We start from the raw sequence: 17,101 nt of genomic DNA, 5'->3' as shown, positions 1-17,101 counted from the left end.
AATGTGTTTATATTCAAATTCGAATGTTAGAAGGAATGTTATTGTAGAAATTCGATTTACATAATAGAATGTTGATAAGAACGAATATTCTTAAAAATTCTATTTTCGAATGTCACTTTTGAATTCGAATATTACATTTATAAAACACAATTGTAGACTAGAAACACTAGTTCGAATTTGAATGTCACATTCGAATCGAATATCACATTCGAATTTGAATATTACATTTATAAAACACAGAATATTAGACTAGAAATACTATTTTGAATTTGAATGTCACATTCAAATCGAATATCACATTCAAATCGAATATCACATTTATTAAACACAGTTGTAAACTAGAAATACTATTTCGAATTCAAATGGCACATTCAAATTCGAATGTCACATTCGAATTCGAATATTACATTTAAAAAACACAGTATTAGACTAGAAATACTATTTCGAATTCGAATGTGACATTCGAATTTGAATGTCACATTTGAATTTGAATATTACATTTAAAACACAGTATTATTGTTTCATATGTAATGACGTCTATTATTTGTAAACCTTGAACTGAACCTCAATAAAAATCTTATTTAAAAAAAAACAAAAAAAAAAAAAAAAAAACACAGTATTAGACTAGAAATACTATTTCATATTCGAATGTGACATTCGAATGTAGCATTCAAATTTGAATATTACATTTATTAAACACAGTTGTAGACTAGAAATACTATTTCGAATTTGAATGTCACATTCGAATTTGAATATTACATTTCGAAATTGAATGAATACATAGCTAAACATTCTATTATTCTAACGAATATTTTGGAATTTTTGAAAAATTCTAAAACGAAAATTAAAAAATAGAATGTTATATAAACATTCGAAATTCGATTCGAAAGAACGAATGTATAAAAATTTGTTTTAAATTTCGAATTTTTAGAAACATTTGCCCATCCCTATTTGGGACGTAGGGGCTCATGCTGGGCAGATCTGCCTGCATTGCTGCAGGATGCTGCTAGGAGGTGGGAAAAATCACACATCCTTATTATACATGCAGGTAGCAATGACGTGGGGACTCTCCCCACTTTGGATCTAATCCGAGAACTGCAGTCTGACCTGCAAAAGTTTAAGCTATGGTTTCCTGGTGTGCAAATCAGGTGGTCGAAAGTGATCCCTAGACTGAGGTGGAGGCACATGGGGTGCCATAAAGAAGTTTTTCAGGTCAGGAAAAAGATCAACAGGTTCATGTTTGGTTGTGTGGGTGGTGGGTTTTACTGTTCGGGGGTTGTTTGTATTTTTTTTTACAGCTAAAAGAGCTGATTTCTATGGGGAAATGCCCCGCATGTATTTATTTTAACTAGGTAGTTAGTAAATAGTTAATAACTATTTACTAACTAGTCTACATAGTTAAAATAAATGCAAACTTACCTTTGAAATAAAAATAAAACCTAAGATAGCTACAATATAACTAGTTATATTGTAGCTAGCTTAGGTTATATTTCACAGGTAAGTATTTAGTTTTAAATAGGAATTATTTAGGTAATAATTGTACGTTTTATTTAGATTTATTTTAATTATATTTAAGTTAGGGGGTGTTAGGGTTAGGGTTACGTTAGGGTTAGGGTTAGATTTAGGAGTTAATATATTTATGTAGTGTTAGTGATGTTGGAGGCCAGAGGTTTAGGGGTTAATAACTTTAGTATAGTGGCGGGGACATTGGGGGCTGCAGATTAGGGGCTAATAAGTGTAGGTAGGTGGCGGCAATGTAAGGGGCAGCAATTAAGGGGTTAATAACTGTAATGTAGGTGGCGGCGATGTTGGGGCGGCAGATTAGGGGTTAATAACTGTAATGTAGGTGGCGGCGATGTTAGGGGCTGCATATTAGGGGTTAATAACTATAATGTAGGTGGCGGCGATGTTGGGGGCGGCAGATTAGGGGTTAATAACTGTAATGTAGGTGGTGGCGATGTTAAGGACAGCATATTAGGGGTTAATAACTGTAATATAGGTGGTGGCGATGTTGGGGGCGGCAGATTAGGGGTTAATAACTATAATGTAGGTGGCGGCGATGTTGGGGGCGGCAGATTAGGGGTTAATAACTGTAATGTAGGTGGTGGCGATGTTAAGGACAGCATATTAGGGGTTAATAACTGTAATATAGGTGGTGGCGATGTTGGGGGCGGCAGATTAGGGGTTAATTACTGTAATGTAGGTGGCGGCGATGTTGGGGGAGGCAGATTACAATTACACACTGCTCACGTATCCAGGCTAACCCTGCTACATATATTTCCCTTACCGGTTTTAACAGATAAGAACAGCAAAACCATGCAAGTTATACTAAGTTCTGACCATGACTAGCCATGTTGTCTTCAGACTCAAACCCAAACTGACTCCTTCAAATGATGCAAAGAGTAGTTGGAGTTTGGCTATTGAAAAGTAATTGCAACAAACACAATGTTAATTTGTTTCAAAAAAATAATTCTGCTGATATGTTATTCTATTGCAAGACAATAGAAATGAGTTGTAATTACATGTTGTCTACTATCCCTTTAACTTTTTAATAAACATTTTTTTAATATATTTGTCATAATTAAGTGCTAGGGCAGGACTGGGGGTGACAATGCCCATGTGACTTCCTCATTGGGACTTGGTTTACAGACTTATTGGTACTGGAGTAATGAAGTCATTTTTCCTGTCATAGGGCGGGGATCAGACTTACTTGATTTGCAGCCATTCAGACAACATTCTAAGGACCATTCTTGGATTCCAATATCAGACCCTAAATCCTGGTTTTACTGCTTTGGTTTAATACCAAAGGTTGGGATTTCTGCTATTACAGCATTACAGAGAAATGCCCTAAAACCGCCTTCACTCCCATCACATCTCAACAGCTCCTACTGCTTACTCTTGGGAAGATTTCATTCTGTTCTCTCCTGGCTAAACTCCATGCCTAATCCTATTTTCACCAGATTCAATCCAATTTAATACAGCTTCTGTAAGTCAAAATTAATTACCAATTGTGAGTCTCTTGAGTCAGAGGGAAAGATGAAAGATCAGCAATTGGATTTTTAAGTGGATTCTGTCTTTAATCAGTTGGTGATCCTTGTCTGGGCATTGACTGTTTAACTCTTGCATTGCTATAAAGGGTGAAGTAGAAAGAAATCTTAGGAAGCCAAACTTTGTTTTTCTCTTTGTTTTTACATTTATTTTATTGTTTCTGCCCACCCTAATTTATGTCATATGTACATAGCAATCAAGATAAATCATTTATCCTGGACTTATGAATGAGAAATAATTGCATTTTTAATATGATTAAAATGTCTATATTTAAAGACTATCTTTACGTTTTTATAGAGTTGTTTTTTTTATACATTCTTACAATTTTCATTGTGGTTTAAACTATTGTCCAGCATGGTTCAAAGGTACCACTAGGGCTCACTGCAAATACCAAGGGGCTTACTTTACTCTTACACTAATTTAAAAAGTTTGGCTAGGGGAGTTAGAAATCTCCAGATATTTTCTCCCTGAATATGGAAATTTAGATGTATAAATAGATAGAAAGACACACAGATATATAGATAAATAGATAGACGGACATGTGGACAGAGGGATGGACAGACAGGTAGATAGATAGATAGATAGATAGATAGGTGGATAGATAGGTGGATAGATAGATAGATAGATAGATAGATAGATGATAGATAGATAGATAGATTGATAGATAGATAGATAGATAGATAGTAGGTAGGTAGATAGGTATGTAGATAGATGGATAGATAGATAGATAGATAGATCGATAGATAGATAGATAAAAGATAGATATATAGATACATAGATAGATAGATAGAAGATAGGTAGATAGATAGATGGATAGGTAGATGATAGATAGAAGATAGATAGATAGATAGATAGATAGATAGATAGATAGATAGAAAGATAGATAGATAGATAGATAGATAGATAGATAGATAGATAGATGGATGGATGATAGTAATATCAAAAGGACAAAAGATTGGGAAGGCACCATAATGCAATACTGATACAAATAGTGGAATAAGGATATAAACAGAGAAAATGGTAAAAATCTCAGAAATAAGGGCATAATGAGAAGAAGAGGAGAAAATAATGTTAAGGGGACAGCATGATCTACACTAACAGAAACTGACAAGAGACATGAGATTTTTCTTAAAAGGCAGTGTTTTTATGCTCATTGGGGCCTATCTATCAAGCTCGGAATGGAGCTTGATGCCCCGTGTTTCTGGCGAGCCTGCAGGCTCACCAGAAACAGCAGTTATGGAGCAGCGGTCACAAAGACGGACAGGAATCGCCGGAATTCAACCCGATCGAGTACGATCGGGTTGATTGACACCCGCCTGCTGGTGGCCCATTGGCTGCGAGTCTGCAGGGGGCGGTGTTGCACCAGCAGCTCTTGTGAGCTGCTGATGCAATGCTGAATACAGCGAGCGTATTGCTCTCCGTATTCAGCGAGGTCTGGCGGACCTGATCCGCACTGTCGGATCAGGTCCACCAGACTTTGTTAAATAGAAGCCATTGTCACAACCATTATCTGTGTGTTTGTGTCACATCAATAGTTTGTTTACTAACAAACACCTAGATTACAAGTTTTGCTTTACAATTTTAACGCTGGAAAAAATGTCAATTTCAGCGTAAAAACAGTAACGCAGCCATTACGAATCTTGTCGGTATAGCTATGCCGCAAGCATTTTAGCCTGTAATGCAACGTCAATACCGCACTCAAAAAAATTACTTTTTTATGTGGGATTTCCAAAGCGCCAGTATTTAAAACTTATTAAGTTTGTTATTTTTCGTAATTTTGTATTTATTTTTTTTTGTAATTTTAGACAAGTTTTTTTAGTAGTGTTAGGTTTTTTTAATGTGTAATTTAGTATTTTTAATTGGTAGTTATTTTAATTTTAGTATAATAGTTATGTTAGGTTAATTTATAGTTTAAACTTAGTTTTTTTTTTATTTCAGAGGTAAGTTTTTATTTATTTTAAGATAGGGATATTGCAATTTTAATATAAAGTTAGGGGGTTGTTAGGTTTAGGGTTTAATAGTATAATTAAGTTTTTTGCGATGTGGGGGGCTGGCAGTTTAGGGGTTAATAGTTTTATTTAGTGGTGGTGATGTGGGAGGCCAGAGGTTTAGGGGTTAATAAATTTATTATAGTGATGGCGTTGTCGGAGAGACGTGGAATAGGGGTTAATAACTTTTATTAGTGGCGGCGATGTCGGGAGCGGCAGATTAGGGATTAATAACTTTATTTAGGTGTCGTGATGTCGGGGGTGGCGGATTAGGGGTGTTTAGACTTGGAGTTTATGTTAGGGTGTTAGGTTTAAACACAATTTTTTTTTCCCCATAGACATCAATGGGGTTGCGTTACAACTAAGGGCCAGATTACAAGCGGAGCACTATTTAACGCTCCCCCTCGAGCATTTACTGTTCTAGAGTAAGCTTCTTGCGTGTGTTGGGTTGCACTTGTATTTTGAGTTTAAAGTAAACTGTTTTCACTCTCGCTCTAACCCGAGCGTAAAAAGCCGAACTAAATAACCTATTCCCCCATAGTAGTAAATGGAGAAAAAAAAACACCCAACTCGCACCCAACCCTATTCTCATTTGCACTTACCTGACAGGAAAATGTAAAAATTTCAAATTCCAATGTTCTGCACATAGAAGAGTATGCTCTATTTATTCATAAATACATATTTCTATATATATATGATGGTATTTTGGTACAATATATATCAATACCTATATATATATATATATATATATATATATATACACATTATCTATTTAGACATATATAGCACATATTCATTGGAATGTGAAATATTTACAGTAAATATATAGTTTAAATCTTTATTATAAATGAATATTGCATGCCATATTTCAGCTACTTAATTGCAAAGGGTTCCAATGCACATATATATATATATATATGTCTATATGTGTGTATATATGTATTTATGTGTTTATATGTCTGTAAATACATATATAAACATAAATACATATGTACACATATATAAACACACACACACACATATACAGTATATATATATATATATATATATATATATATATATATATATATAAGTGGATATTGTAAGTGTAATTTCAATATGAATAGGGTATGATAGCAACAGATTAATTTTCTAATAATGCTGTTATTCAGTGTTCGGTTTCCGCATACAGTTACGTCCACCTTGCTGTGTGTCACGCACTATGCTGGATTCAGTTTATTTACAGACGTGCTAGGTTCTACATAAAGCATCTCAATTATGGAGCGATCTTCACTGATGTGTGCTTTGAGTCTGCAGTGATCCTTTTCTGTGAAATGTTCCAGTCACTGAAACTCAGAAAAAAACACCATACATGTAATAATACAAGGTTTCTATCTTGGTGTCTCACAGTGGTGGATCCGGAAACCATTGTTGAAAAATAAAGCTTTATTTAGTTGTCGCTCAGAAACAAAAAGTACAGTATATACAAGATGTCAATGTGTTACTCGTAGCTAAGCATCAGGGTTTCTATAGCACTTATGCTGCTGGGATAAAAATGACCAATGTGATTCTCTACATAGACATGTGACGTCTTTTTCTTCCCTCCTTGAAGACAGAAAATTGAACAACACATAAAGAAAAGACATTCAAGAATCACCAGTTGCATCGGAAGTTACAGTGTTAAATGATGACATTTTTTTATTTATTTTTTTACATTTGGGCCTTTTGCTTTACATGAGCCGTACAGATCTTAACATTTTTTGGATGGGTTACATCAAGAGTTTCAAGCTGATTAATTGAGAAAAAATTTTTTGGAATTTACTAAACATGTCTATATCTAGTTATAATATTTATCTTTTAGATCAGGAACATCATTTAAAACATTTCAATTTTGGTCATTCAGTGTTCACTGAAGCAGATGATACTGAGAAGATTTTAGGTTGAAGGTATCTGAGAACTTATCATCAATGAAGAAAATGTTAGAGAAAGACAGAGATGTGTTTGTATGTGTGTGTATATACATTGTTGTCTGGTCCTAAGGCTACATATTTTGCCTTTTTGGGCTGAATCATTCCTACTTCTCTCTTTATAATAAAATGAGGGGCCCATTTATCAAGCTCCGGATGGAGCTTGAGGGCCCGTGTTTCTGGCGAGCCTGCAGGCTCGCCAGAAACACCAGTTATAAAGCATCAGTCTAAAAAACGCTGCTCCATAACCTGTCCGCCTGCTCTGAGCAGGCGGACAGACATCGCTGCAATTCAACCCGATTGAGTACGATCGGGTTGATTGATACCTCCCTGCTGGCAGCCGATTGGTCGTGAATCTGCAGGGGGCGGCGTTGCGCCAGCAGCTCACAAGAGCTGCTGGTGCAATGCTGAATACGGAGAGTGTATTGCTCTTCACATTCAGCGAGGTCTGTCGGACCTGATCCTCACTGTCGGATCAGGTCCAACAGACCTTTGTTAAGTAGGGACCTGAGACTCCCTGGTTTTATATACAACTTCAATACACTGTCATGAATACACCTGAGTTTTGGTGGGGTGCTTTAACCAATGGAAGATTGTCAGTCTCCCTTTTATAAAGGCAGAGTATGTAGGCTTAGGTCCAAGTCAACATTGGAACACCAGAGCAGGAGGAGGCCAGAATCGTCTGCAGCTACTGTATTGGTACCTGCTGTGAAATCCTGTCTGCTAAATCCTACCTCTTCCAGGGGTCATGCAAAGTGTTCCATCCATAACCAGCATCTCAAGTTTTACTTCTATAAGGATGCTGTGTGTATCTGTATGACCTGCCTTCTGGCTGGAGAGCATACAGAGCACAAGGTGGAACTACTGAATGTCACCCCTGAGAAGATCAAACTAAAACATATTCTACAAAAGTTGTCCTCAAAGAGACAGCAGTTTGGGAGCATTCACCAGAGATCACCAAAACAATGGAGAGAACTGCATGCAAAAGCAGTTGCTGTAAGTGAGCAAGTCAATGTCCTGTTTGAAGACATTCAAGAACAGATGAACATCCTTAAGAACAGCGCCTAAAGAACATATCTACAGAGAATAAACATAATGAAGATGAGTGTTTGTCAGAAATGGTATACAGAGGTGTGTCTAATATTTTGACAGAGTCGATTGTAAAAGAGAGGTTTCTATGTTAAGGACACATCAGGAATATCACGAGAGACCCTAAGCCTAAGTTCCTCTCTCAGACCTTCCACCTCTACTGACCATTGTTTTTTAGATCCAGAAAACCAATCTAAGAAATCCGAGACAAAAGGGAACAATATAATCTCCAGCAAAACCCCCCAAAAAGATGGAGTCCAGTGAAAAAAGATGAGGAAGGCAGGTCAGGTCATTGTGTAAAGAAACAGAGGAAATGATACAGGAAGCATCATTAGAATCATTTCAGCATTGTCAGGACATCAGTAGCAGGAACTTTTTATCATACAAGACTTCTAGAAAGGAGAGACCACAGAATGCTGGAGTTTAGAATGGGATACGCCAGTACAGAAAGGGGACATCAGATCCAGGCAGGAACAACCAGTACTGGTGATTGCTGAGCCATAACAAGTTATAAAGTTTTATTTACTTCTAAGGGACCCTGATTAGCCCACCAATGTTCCTGCCAAATAATTGGAATGTTCTTGGACTATAAGGCAAAACATTGTTCATTTTGGGACCTTTATGAACTAAGCAGGCATTTATATACATTTATTTTCTCCTTCAGTGAGCATGGTAATGCTGTATTAAGGTTGCTTGGGTCTATGTTATGATGATGTCATAAATATGAGGATTATGGGCAAGACAATGCTGTTTTGTTTTCCAATCCTCACAATTTTAATAAACATTTTAATGGATATCACATTTAAACTGTTAACTTAGTACTAGATTTTACCATAATTTTATGTTTTATTTAGTGAATCAAACCATTTGTTCATTTCACATGTCCATATATATATGTCTTTAAAAACATAACAAGAACATGTAAGATAAACATATCAGCAATAAACATGGATCATGAAGTACCATATTGGCAGCATACCCAGCTTGACTCTTTACTGCAGACAGTTCTAGCTTCTGTGTTTAAAGAGGCATTACACACCTTGTTATCACAAAATATTTCTGTTGTCTTGCTATAGAATTACATATCAGCCAAGTTTAAACATTTTGTAAAACATGTATGCGCTGCTGATTGGGTAAAAAGCTTCTGTGTGCTAAACCCCTTTGTGTGAGTTAAATGCAATGTAGTACTAGTACAGGGTCAATAGTATTAAAATCACATGCTCTAACAAATTAGAGCATATAATATTTTGACTTTTATGACTGTTAAACTGAAATTATGAAGGTGAAATTATGGTAGCAGCCCTGGTACTGTTCAGACTAGGGGAACCTTCATTGTCACCACACTCATTCCTCCACCATGCCAAGCATGGACAGCAAAAGCAACATTTCCATCTACACCTTTAGGTAATTGTCTATCACATCTTACAACAATCCTCCACATGCATTCTACTTACTGGTAGCTATGAGAATTGTTCTTATCAATCACTTAACAAATATCCTCGCAGGCTGAGTAATTTCAGGTCAATCAATTAATGGGTTTCCGGGTGAGATGTTAACTCCAGGTTAAAGGGACAGTGTACACCAATGTAATAGACCCTACTATAAAGAAGAATATGCACAGATAATGATCTAAAATCAAATATAAACCATTTAAAAACTTACTTAGAAGCTCACAGTTTAGAACTGTTGTTGAGTTTAGGCTGGGACATCCAATGAAAGGGGCTAGGAAATCAGGAAGAGCAGACACTCCCACCCTCCTCCCTTCCCTGCATATGAAAAGACCCTTTACACAAACCGGAGAAAGCAACTTGGGTCTACATCTGATACTTTGGGGCTTGGTTAGGAGTCTGAAAATCAGCACAATGTTATTAAAAATAAGCAAAACTATATATTATCACAAAAAACACTCCCAGATGGGCTGTATAAATGGATCATCTACAAAACATTTATGCAAAAAAATTTAGTGTACAATGTCCCTTTAAGCAAGATGGACAATTAATTCCTCATTTGAAATGGGATAAGCCCCTCTTTCATCTGAGGGGTGATTTCCCCCCCCCCCCAGGATGCTGGTGAGTACAGAAAACCATGTTGACCATGTGCTTCATTGGACACCAAGGAGATTTTCTAATAAGCGGAGAGTTATTGCAGATCCATTACTTAAAAAAGAAAATATCTTCTTTAAATAAGGGGCATACCATATCTAATGGTCAGGTTATCACCATGGTAATGGTTATCTCCTGTCCCAGTTGGAACCTAGGGTCAGGAGCAAGAAGGGACATAAGACTATTTCAGAGCAACAAGGGACATAAGACAATGATTTAGTAGAGAGGAACTCTCCCTAAAGACACCATGTACTACACTCACAAAATAAGTCTCATACAAATGGAGGTGTTATCCTCTTTTTAAAGATGAGTGTTATGCCCTTCAAGCTACCAAGTGAAACCAGAACGTAAATTGGACATGAGCAAAAGGGTATCTGGAACACGGTCAGACTGCTGGTCTGTGCAACATAACAAATGTATATAACCTGCTTCCTAGAGCAGTGTTTTTCAACCAGTGTGCCGTGGCACACTAGTGTGCCATGAGAGATCCTCAGGTGTGCCACGGCAGACTGACAACAGTGTGACATATTTTTTAAACTTTGCTTGTTTTTTACTCCCAGTGCTGGGGTAGTTTGTAGGAGGCATGGCATAACAACACAATACATACAGTATGTGTGTGTTGGTGTGTATGTATATATATATGCTGTATTAGGCTACAATGTGTGATTTTTTTTTACATTTTGAGATGGTGGTGTGCCACAGGATTTTTTAATGTAAAAAAGTGTGCCACAGCAAAAAAAAAGGTTAAAAATCACTGTCCTAGAGGACCTGGAGTGCAGTAGCAGCGGCGGATCAGGCCACAATCATCCAAGAAAGGGCACACGAAGGAGCAGGCACTACTCAGTTGGTATAAAGATAAAAAATACAATTTATTGAAAAATCATTAAAAAATGCACAAGTCCCAGACTGGGGTATAGACACACAGAACAAGTCTTACGCGTTTTGCGCCCCCTGGTGGCGCTTTATCATAGACTGATTAGGACCAGCCTTGGAGACCCATTTATACACAAGGCACAAATTGGTTAACCCCTGCTGAGCCAGGGCCCAAAGTTAAAAAACACATACATAGTGAAAATTAAAAAGCAAATAAATTGCAAAAAAAATAACAAAAGAGTGGTGACCCAATACTAATACAGAATAAGAACATAGTAGTAGAAAAAATGGTAAATACATATATGGAAATATGTGAATAACCATTCATATATTCTATTGAATTTGCTAGGTTATATTATAACAAGTAAGGATGTACATAGAATCTAATATCAGGAATTTTGACTAATAGCTATAATTATTTAAATCACATAAGGTAAAAGGCATATGTGTGTTTTTAACATTTTTGACAATATGTTAAGAACAGAATAACTTAATTGTCTATAAAGTAATGTGATGTCACATTCCCTATTCATGCCCAATGGCATTCTAGTCTTTAATTTTAGAATCCAGAACAACTCTTTTTTTATCCAATATTATACCTCTGTTCCCTCCCCTCGTGGGAACCTTAGCAAGATCTATAACCTGAGCGGATATGTCAGCTTTCTCTGTGAAGTGTGTGCCATTGAAATGGCTTGCTATTGCTGAATCCTTTACATCATTTTTGGTATCTCTAAAACAAAAGAAGAAAAAGGGGCACTAATTATTAATGGAAACTGTACTCAATCAGAGGGTTTCAGTATTGTCAATTTGTCAAAATATATCTTAACAGATTATGAAAAATCTGTATTGTCTAAAGGTTTGGGGTTTGCTCCTATGAACAAATTCTCTAGCTTCAACACTTTACTGGATGTTAACAAGTTTGTCACAAAATTAGCATTGAAAAGGTTTTTCACTTTAACTAAAGAAAACGATGACGAACTGGAACACACAGAAAGTGTTGAACCCCAAGACCTCTCCACTACTCCACATTTACCTTTTGTAGATGATTGTACTTTAACAACATTAAATGAATTGTATAGTGGCTATACTCTAAATGTCACCCCTAAAAAAATACTAAAACCTCAAAAAACGAAATCAGATTTGTATCCTATACAACACCGAGGTGCTATGCTAAATGCCTTTCAAAGAGCTGTCCAAGATGACATTTTAGCCGTAGAGGCAGATACCATTGGCAATGCTCAACCCTTTAACCTGAAATATAAGGAATATTTAGCAATAAAGTCCTTACAAGACAATCATGACATTGTCATAAAAAACTCGGATAAGGGTGGTAGCATTGCCATTATGGGTGATGGATGATAAGGAAAAAATCGTTAATTGTTATAATATAACCTAGCAAATTCAATAGAATATATCAATGGTTATTCACATATTACTATATATGTATTTACCATTTTTTCTACCACTATGTTCTTATTCTGTATTAGTATTGGGTCACCACTCTTCTGTTATTATTTTTTTGCAATTTATTTGCTTTTTAATTTTCACTATGTATGTATGTGTTTTTTAACTTTGGATCCTGGCTCAGCAGGGGTTAACCAATTTCTGCCTTGTGTATAAATGGGTCTCCCAGTCTGGTCCTAATCAGTCTATGATTAAGCGCCACGAGGGGGCGCGAAACGCGTAAGACTTGTTCTGTGTGTCTATACCCCAGTCTGGGGCTTGTCCCTTTTTTTAATGATTTTTCAATAAATTGTATTTTTTATCTTTATACTAACGTAAATTGGACAGCTTAACTAATTTAAACAGGGGATATTAAATTGGTTTGGAATGATTTAGGAAATAAATCTAAACTTTACCTTAGACACATTAAAATATTTTCACCTAGCAAACATTTATGGACTGGAATAAGGCCAATATTTATTTCCAGGGCTGGGAATTTCCACTAGTCCATTAGCCCTGGATGAGAATTTGGCTTCTTTTCCCTATATTAAATATTGAGTGAACTAATCTTTTTTTTTCCTCTGGACTAGTAACTTTTCTCATCTGACTTGTAAGATATAGTGATATTTCTTTCCATTCCTGTATTATAATAATAATAATAATAATAATAATAATAATAATAAATAGGAGTTCTTAGGTGAAGTCCAAATTTCTCACATGATATTTTCTTCTTGTCTTCCATTGGTGTCTTGATATTTCAAACCTTGCTTTTTACTTGTTTATATTTTTCAAGAATTGTTTTTAAGTTTTCTTTTATGCAGAATATTTTTTTATTTGTTTAGTAATGTTTTAAGTTATTTTTGTGAAGCTGGTTTTATTCACATTCAGCTAGATTACGAGTTACAAAAAAGTTACGGTATTTAATTTCCTATAGCACTGCTATTACAAGTTCTCAAACATACGCCTTTTGCAAGCGATATTTTTGCGTTGAGCTCCATACCGCACACAATCAGAGCGCTGCTGAGACGTGCTCGTGAACGATTTCCCCATAGACATCAATGGGGAGAGCCGTCAAAAAAAACACCTGCGATCGCGGAAACAAAAGTTCTGTAACGCAGTCCTATTGATGTCTATGGGGAAATAAAAATACTGTTTAAACCTAACACCCTAACATAAACCCCTAATCTGCTGCCCCTGACATTGCAGACGCCTGCCTACAGTTATTAACCCCTAATTTGCCGCTCCCGAAATCGCCGCTACCTAAATAAAAATATTAACCCCTAATCTGCTGCTCCCGATATCGCTGCCACTATACTACATTTATTAACCCCTAAACCTCCAGCCCCCCACATCGCAACAAGCTAAATTAAACTATATTAACCCCTAAACCTAACCCTAACATAAACTTAACCCTAACTTAACCCTAACACCCTCTAACTTTTAACATAATAAAAATATAGCTAAATTAAAGGTACAATTATTAACTAAATAATACCTATTTAAAACTAAATACTTACCTGTGAAATATAACCTAAGCTAGCTACAATATAACTAATAGTTATATTGGAGCTATCTTAGGTTTTATTTTTATTTCACAGGTAAGTTTGTATTTATTTTAACTAGGTAGACTAGTTAGTAAATAGTTATTAACTATTTACTAACTACCTAGTTAAAATAAATACAAACTTACCTGTGAAATAAAACCTAACCTGCCTTAGACTAAAACCTAACATTACAAAAATAAAAAACCTACTATTACAAAAAAAATCCAAAAAAAATAAGATTAATCTTATTCTAATACTCTTAAAAAAAAAACGCCCCAAAATAAAAAACCCTACTCTAGAAAAAAACTACCAAGGGCCCTTAAAAGGGCCTTTTGGGGGGCATTAAAAGGGCCTTTTGTAGGGCATTGCCCTGAGATAAACAGCTCTTTTACTTTAAAAAGAATACAAACACCCCCTAACACTATACAAACCCCCACCCCCCAAACTACCAAGGGCCCTTTAAAGGGCCTTTTGTAGGGCATTGCCCTGAGATAAACAGCTCTTTTACTTTAAAAAGAATACAAACACCCCCTAACAGTATACACCCCCCCCAAACTACCAAGGGCCCTTAAAATTGCCTTTTTGGGGGCCCTTAAAAGGGCCTTTTGTAGGCATTGCCCTGAAATAAACAGCTCTTTTACTTTAAAAAAAAACACCCCCTTAAAATATACATTAGACAAAATAACAAACAAATTATCAAAAATAAAAAAGAATTACACCTAATCTAATAGCCCTATCAAAATAAAAAAGCCCACCCAAAATAAAAAAACCTAGCCTACAATAAACTACCAATGGCCCTTAAAGGGGCCTTTTGTGGGGCATTGCCCCAAAGAAATCTTTTACCTGTAAAAAAAAATACAACCACCACCAACAGTAAAACCCACCACCCAACCAACCAACCCCTCGAAATCTAAAATAACCTAAGCTCCCCATTGCCCTGAAAAGGGCATTTGTATAGGCATTGCTCTTAAAAGGGCATTTAGCTCTTTTACTGCCCAGACCCTAAACTAAAAAAAAAAAAACACCCAAAAAACCCTTAAAAAACCTAACACTAACCCCAAGACGATTCACTTACAGTTGTTGAAGTCCCGCTTGAAGGATCCATCCAGCCAGCGAAGTCCTCATCCATGTGGCAAGAAGTCTTCATCCAGACGGCCTCTTCGATCTTCATCAAGCCGGCGCGGAGCGGGTCCATCCTGAAGACATCCAACGTGGAGCTTCAATTCTTACGGTCGCTGCCATAAACTGAAGCTTCAATGCAAGGGACGCGATTCAAGATGGCGTCCCTTGTATTCCTATTGACTGAAAAATTTGAATCACCAAAAGGAATTAGGGCTGCTAAAATCCTATTGGCTATTCAAATCAGCCGATAGGATTTAAGTAGCTCTCATTCTATTGGCTAATTCGAGTAGTGTTAGGATTTTTTTATTGGTAGTTTAGTTCTATTTAATTGGTAGTTAGTTTAATTTTAGTTTAATAATTATAATAGTTTAATTGTTAGTTTAAAATTAGTTTTTTTAATTTGACAGGTAAGTTTTAGTTTAATTTAAGCTAGGGAAATTCTAATTTTAATATAAAGTTAGGGGGTCGTTAGGTTTAGGGGTTACTAGTTTAAATTAGTTTATTTAGTTGTGGGGGCTTTCGGTTTAGGGGTTAATAGTTTATTTTAGTATATTTCATTGTGGGGGGCTTGCGTTTAGGGGTTAAAAGGTTTATTATAGCAGCGGTGTGGGCGGACGGCAGATTTGGGGTTAATAATATTTAAATAGTGTTTGCGATGCGGGAGGGCGGTGGTTTAGGGGTTAATAACTTTAGTATAGTGGTGATGATGTCGGGGAGTGGCTGAATAGGGGTTAATAACAAAATTAGTGTCTGCGATATTGGGAGCGGCAAATTAGGGGTTAATACATTTATTGTAGTGTTTGCGATGCGGAGGGCCTTGGTTTAGGGGTTAATAGGTAGTTTATGGGTGTTAGTGTACTTTGTAACACTTTAGTTTTGAGTTTTATGCTACAGCTTTGTAACGTTAAATGCATAATTACTGACTTTAGATAGCGGTACAGATCTTGTCATTTTAGGATGTAACGCTTGCTTTTTAGCCTCACCGTAAAACTCGTAATACCAGCACTATGGGAATCCCATGAAAAAACGTAATTTTTACGTGTGCGGGACTGACGTTGCTTTACAGGCTAAAAGGTGTGCAGTACAGCTATACCGACAACACTTGTGATAGCTGCGGTGCTGTTTTAACGCTGAAAATGTCATATTTTCAGCGTGACAAGCCGCAACGCAAAACTTGTAATCTAGCTGACTGAAACTAATTCTACACTTCCAGAAGTTAAAAAAAATGGGTCTTCTTTAAATATAATGGAGCAGGACCCACTGAGATAGGAGGAGGTTACATTTTTTTTTAATTTCACAATTTTCAAGTGGTAAAATTCCAGTGAGTTTGTTTAGCGAGATATTAATTTCCTGAATTTCCTGAATTTTGTGACATGATAAAATACACATGGGTTAGATTACAAGTGGAGTGCTAATAAATGGGGGCACGATAAATAACCAGCATTTACAAGTGGCTGCTGATACTGCAAGCTCATGGTAGCTTAGGGCTCCGAAAATAACCATAGACCAGATCTCTAGTTAATTTTCTAAATGTGCCCCAATTGCCCCTAAAATAAAAACAATTGTAGAATCTTTATTTTAAAAAAACAAAACAAAACTGCATTAAGCAGTTTTTAGGAGTTTAAAGTTGTGGGTGTGGGGTGTTAGAAGAAAACAGCACTGAACATTGCCTTTACATTGCATTTACATTACATTTGTTAATATGTGTATATAGACATATTAACGCATAACTATATAGGTCTATAATCATATAAATATATATTTCAATTTGCTGCCCATCGCTGCACTACTTAAAGGGACAGTTCACCCAAAAATTGTCTCCCCTTTAAATTATTCCCAATGATCCTTTTAACCTGCTAGAGTGTATTAATTTGGTTGCAAGTAGCTCCTTTACTCCTATTTCAGCATTTGAAATAGCTGATTTAGCCTGTGGTATCGCCACCTAT

The sequence above is a fragment of the Bombina bombina genome, chromosome 11, assembly GCF_027579735.1.
Source record: "Bombina bombina isolate aBomBom1 chromosome 11, aBomBom1.pri, whole genome shotgun sequence".
NCBI lineage: Eukaryota > Metazoa > Chordata > Amphibia > Anura > Bombinatoridae > Bombina > Bombina bombina.
The sequence above is the reverse complement of the archived record's forward strand: the minus strand, read 5'-3'. Positions refer to the sequence as shown.